Below are 6,341 nucleotides of genomic sequence, written 5' to 3'. Positions count from 1 at the left end.
CGATATTATAATAATATAGTATTTACATGATTGAATTGATTAGGATTAGGATTATTATTATTAGTAGTAGAAGTAGTTTATTTGCATTAATTATATTTTAATCTTTTTGAGGCTAGTATTTTCACTATATTCATTCTGTAGTGCACTATTAAGATCAAAACATATCTTAAGTCTGCTTGAATGATGGATTTATTGTCTGCATTTCCAGGGTCATTGCTGAAATGTATGAAAAAGGGAGGCACAAAGGAAGCACCCAGTACCCCACCATCAACCAGCATCACCTCAGACCCAGCAGCAACCAACACTCCGCCAGGCCCGTCAACCAGCGGCTCAGGTACAGACCCAGCAGCAACCAACACTCCTCCAGGCCCGTCAACCAGCGGCTCAGGTACAGACCCAGTAGCACCCACCAACACTCCGCCAGGCCCGTCAACCAGCGGCTCAGGTACAGACCCAGTAGCACCCACCAATACTCTACCAGGCCCGTCAACCAGCGGCTCAACAGTTGCATACGCAGCAGCACCCAGTACATTACAAGATCCATCAATCAGTGAGGTATCAAGCACCGTCACTAGTGCACAACCAGTTGATCCTGCTCTTTGGCCAGCACACTTCTCAGACACTGAACGGATAGAATTTGTGCGCCGTGGGCCTTTTAAAGTTGGGTCAAATTTCATTTACCCTAAAAACGATGGAAGAGGCTTTCACCATGGTCTGTCCTATCGTTCACTTGCCAATGGAGAGAAGGTGACAAGAAGTTGGCTTGTTTATTCAAAGCAGAACAACTCTGTGTTTTGTTTTGCTTGCAAGCTTTTTAGTGGTAAAGACGTAAAGCTGACTACAGAGGGCTTTGGTGATTGGTCAAATATTAGCTCTGCTCTCAAGAGTCATGACAACAACCCACATCACACAAAGTCAATGCTAAAATGGAGGGAACTTGAGACACGTCTCAGAAAGAGCAAGACAATTGACCAGCAGGAGCTGACTCTGCTAGAGAGAGAGAGGAGAAGATGGCGAAACGTCCTCACACGTCTCATTGGCATCACACTGTCATTTGCCTCCAGAAATCTGGCTTTCAGGGGCTCTTCACAACAGCTTTACGAGCTAGATAACGGCAACTTTTTGAAGGAAGTTGAGCTGCTGGCTATGTTTGATCCTGTCATGGAAAATTACATTACATTACATTACATTGCATTTAGCTGACGCTTTTATCCAAAGCGACTTACAATAAGTACATTCGACCAGGAAGACACAACCTTGAAGAAAACAGAATCATATAAGTACATCAGGTTTCATAGAGCCAAACATTTCAAGTGCTACTGAACTGGCTTTAGGTAAGCCAGTCCTTTATTAGTGTAAAAGTGCTTCGTTAATAGTTCTAACGCTCGAAGTGGAGTCGAAAGAGATGAGTTTTCAGTTTGTGCCGGAAGATGTGCAAGCTATCTGCCGTCCTGATGTCAATGGGGAGCTCATTCCACCATCTTGGAGCCAGGACAGCAAACCCACGTGTTTTCGCCGATTGGAACTTGGGTCCCCCTCGCAGCGAGGGCGCAACGAGTCGTTTGGCTGATGCAGAGCGTAGTGCACGCGCTGGGGTGTACGGTTTAACCATGTCCTGGATGTAGGAAGGGCCAGATCCATTCGCAGCATGGTAAGCAAGTACCAGTGTCTTGAAGTGGATTCTAGCAGTTACCGGAAGCCAGTGAAGGGAGCGGAGGAGCGGAGTGGTGTGGGAGAATTTAGGAAGGTTGAAGACCAGACGAGCCGCTGCATTCTGGATGAGCTGCAGAGGTCGGATGGCACATGCAGGTAGACCAGCCAGGAGGGAGTTGCAGTAGTCTAGGCGTGAGATGACGAGAGCCTGGACCAGAACCTGAGTCGCTTTCTGAGTCAGCTGGGGACGTATCTTCCTGATGTTGTAAAGCGTGTATCTGCAGCAACGGGTTGTAGCAGCGATGTTTGCAGTGAAGGACAGGTTGTTATCTAGGGTCACACCCAGATTCCTTGCAGTCTGAGTCGGGGAAACAACTGAGGTGCCGATGTTGATTGTTAGGTCAAGAGTGGGACAATCTTTTCCCGGGAGGAAGAGCAGCTCAGTCTTGTCAAGGTTGAGCTTGAGGTGGTGAGCAGACATCCACTGAGAGATGTCAGCTAGACAAGCAGAGATGCGTGCAACGACCTGGGTCTCTGAGCGGGGAAAGGACAGAATTAATTGGGTGTCATCAGCGTAGCAGTGGTAAGAAAAACCATGCGGGCTAATGACTGATCCGAGCGAGTTTGTGTACAGGGAGAAGAGGAGGGGACCAAGAACAGAGCCCTGAGGGACCCCCGTAGTTAATTGACAAGGGTCGGACTCAGACCCTCTCCAAGTCACCCTGTAGGTACGGTCTTTCAGGTATGAGGTGAGGAGGGAAAGTGCAGAGCCTGAAACTCCAAGTTCTTGGAGAGTGCGAAGGAGGATCTGATGATTCACCGTGTCAAATGCAGCAGACAGGTCCAATAGGATGATGACAGAGGAGAGGGATACAGTTTTGGCAGTGTGCAGTTCCTCCGTGACAGCAATGAGAGCAGTTTCTGTGGAGTGACCTGCCTTGAAACCAGACTGGTGCGGATCCAGAAGGTTGTTCTGATTGAGATAACAGGAGAGTTGTTTAAAGACAGCGCGTTCAAGTGATTTAGACAGGAATGGGAGGAGAGAGACAGGCCTGTAGTTTATAACATCAGACGGGTTGAGAGTGGGTTTCTTTAGGAGAGGGTTTACTCTTGCCTCCTTGAGACTGTTTGGAAAGTGACCAGAAGTTAGAGAAGTGTTGATGAAATGGGTGAGAAACGGTAGAATATCAGGAGCGATAGTCTGAAGGAGGTTTGAAGGGATAGGGTCCAGAGGACAGGTGGTAGGGAGGGCAGAGGTAATGAGGGTAAGAACCTCACTTGGAGAGAGAGGGGAAAAGGAGGTAAGTGTGTTTGATCCTGTTTGATCCTGTCATGGAAAATCACCTTGCAAAAATAAAAGATGAGAACACCCGCACTCACTATCTTGGACAGAGAATAAAAAATGAACTGATTCAGATCATTGGTGACAGAGTCCAGGAAACTATTGTCTCCTGTGTGCAAGAGGCCAAATATTATTCTATTATCCTCGACTGCACCCCAGATGTGAGTCACAAGGAACAGGTTAAGGAGTATTTCCTTGGATTTGTGGTTGTGGAGGAAACTACTGGTCTGAACCTGTCAAATGTGATACTGGACAAACTTGTAGAGCTGCAGATTCCATTTGACAATTGCAGGGGACAGGCCTACGACAATGGGGCAAACATGAAAGGGAAGAACCAAGGTGTACAAGCAAGACTGCTCAACAAAAACCCAAGAGCCCTGTTTGGTATACCTTGTGGAGCCCATACCATGAATCTTGTAATAGCAGATTCAGCCAAGTCATCTAAAGATGCTGTAGGCTATTTTGGATATGTGCAGAAGCTGTTCAATTTCTTTTCAGGAGCAACACATCGATGGAGCATCTTGACCAAACATGTCAATGTGACACTGAAGTCCTGGAGTGATGTGAGATGGGAGAGCAGACTTCAGAGTATTGCCGCTGTCAGACATCAGACAAAATAAATCAGAGAAGCTCTCATTGAGGCAAGGCAAACTGTGAATGACCCAATTGCCAAAGTAGAAGCTCAGGCTCTGGCAGAAGAAGTGGCTTCATACAGGTTTTTGATATGCACAGTGGTATGGTTTGACATTCTCACCACCATAAACCAGGTGAATAAGCTGCTGCAGTCCAGTTCAATGCAACTTGACATTGCTGTCAGACTCATTGAAACTGCAAAATCCTCTCTTGCAGCGTACAGACAGTCCGGGTTTACTGATGCTCAGTCAACTGCCAAGGAAATCTGTGAGATCCTCAACATAGAGCCAGAACTCAAGGTGAAGAGGCTTAGGAGTACAAAAAGGCAGTTTGGGTATGAAACTGCAGATGAGCCCTTCAGTGATGCTCTGAAGAAGCTTGAGGTGACATTTTTTAACACTGTTGTTGACTCTGCTCTCAAATCACTGCAAGAGAGATTTGAGACACTTAGTCAGGTCAAGGAGAAATTTGGAGTGCTGCTTAATTTCAGCCAGCTTCAAGGAATGCCCAGGGGGGACTTGCAGAAACACTGCAGCAAGGTAGAGAAGACACTGACTGCAGCAGGAGAGTCTGATATTGATGGTGCAGAGATGGTCCAGGAGATCATCAACCTCCCAAAGCTGCCACTACCAAAATCTGCTCTGGAGATGTTGTCATTTCTCCATGAAAAAGAGTTACAGGAACTGTACCCAAATCTTTGGATTGCCCTCCGCATTGCAGTAACTCTTCCTGTTACAGTTGCGTCTGCTGAGAGAAGCTTTTCAAAACTCAAGCTTATGAAGACATACCTCCGGTCGTCAATGGCACAAGAACGCTTAGGTGGCCTGGCTATCATAAGCATCAACGCACAGTTGGCATAGCAGTTGTCATACGATGACCTTGTTGATGACTTTGCATCCAGGAAATGCAGACGTGTTTACTTGTAAATGCATACTGAAAGACATACATGCACATTGACCTGACTGTATGAATATGTTACTGTGTTGTTAATGATAAAAAAAATGTGAAAACTACTTAGTCTCCCAACATCTTTTTGAATCCAAACTACTTGGTGTCCCAAAATTCTTTTTTTGGGGGGGGGGGGGGCCCCATCACACAATCTCGCTTGGGGCCTCAAGTTGGCCAGGAGCGGCCCTGTGTGTAGATTAGAAAGAGGTAAGATAAAGGATCTGCAGTATTTTATGAAGTATTAATCGTACAAAGGTCAGTTTTATACAAGTAGAAGTGTGTATTTACCTGGTAGTAGGCTGTCAGTAATGGCTACGTCTCTCTATTTGGACTGGTAGATCTCGGCAGACTGGCAACTTTAAAAGTAGCTCTCGGTTAAAAAAAAGATTGGGCACCCCTGCCTTACACACATGGCGCGTTTCCACTGCAGGCCTCGCTCGGTTTGGTTCGGCCTTATTTGGCCCGGCTCACTTTAATGCTGCGCTTCCATTACAGTTTAGTAACTGGGCTAGTTACTATAGTAACGCAGTGTAGGCGGAGCCGTGACGTCATCTTCAATGAGCGCCCCAAAAAACAACACAGCCGTTAGCTCTTAGCACTCAGAGCTCTTCATATCTGTTCAGAAACTAGACAAAAGTTAAACAAGTACAAACCACAGATTGCCTGTGTCATGGCGAATACAGTCGCTGGTTTATGTATGTCTGTATAGGCTGTTGCTGTGACCCTGTGAGTGTGGACGGTCGGAGCATAACGTTAGCTTAGCCAAGCTCCCTTTAGAAAACACGCATTTTAAAAAGGGTTTTTCGCCTGCCGTCTGTCTGCAGACTTGTCAAAGCATTAATTCATGGTTTTTACTAACCGGTATCAGTATGTTGTTACTTCGGCACAGTGGCGGCGCCAGAGATTTTCTCTAGGGGGTGCTGTGGGGTAGCTTGACGTTTCATAGAGGGTGCTCAAACATTTAGGGTTTCCCATTAATGCACCAGCGCTACAGTTGAATTTGTTCCCCCCACGCACACACATACAGTGCACCCGCGACTGTTACAACGAAGGCTCGATAATCAGCTCACGGCATATAGGCAGGGGTAAAGTGCTATTTTTACAAGTGGGGAGCGGACCTCACCTCCTCTAGGAGGGTCCTCACCTCCTCTAGGGGGGTCCGGGGGATAGCTCCCCCGGGACGATTTTTTGTTACATATTTAAGTTAAAAGCATCAATCTGGTGCACTTTGAGAGCAACATTAAGAGATCTATGGATACATCTCAACACCCATACGAAACAGAACTGTCAACAGATTTTCTATTTCTTTATAGATATTTTACAAATCACTCCCCTTTTAAAACAAACCGTTTGAGACCCAGAGATAACTAGACTAAAGTTAACTATCTAAACACTGAGAGAGTCCTTTATTTCACCTGAGTTGAGGTTACCTGAGACTCTCCGTCTGACAGGAGAGAGTTCTCCCTCCACCTTGTTGTTGAAAAAGCTCCTTATATCCATTAGCTTGGCTAGCTAGCACCAGATGCTAACCACAACGATCTCCGGTAGATACCCACTGGTGCGCGAGGCGAGCTCTCTCGCTCGCTCGCGCACAAAATGGCTCGTCACACACACACACACACACACACACACACACACACACACACACACACACACACACACACACACAGAGAGCAGGGCTTGAATGAAACACAGAGACCCAGAAGTAAACTACTTGTACTCACGAGGCCTATTATGTGCAGAATCCCTCTCGCTTTCAGTTGGT

This window comes from Gymnodraco acuticeps, unplaced genomic scaffold (genome assembly GCF_902827175.1).
Source record: "Gymnodraco acuticeps unplaced genomic scaffold, fGymAcu1.1, whole genome shotgun sequence".
Taxonomy (NCBI): Eukaryota; Metazoa; Chordata; class Actinopteri; order Perciformes; family Bathydraconidae; genus Gymnodraco; species Gymnodraco acuticeps.
This window is presented reverse-complemented; position numbering follows the sequence as displayed.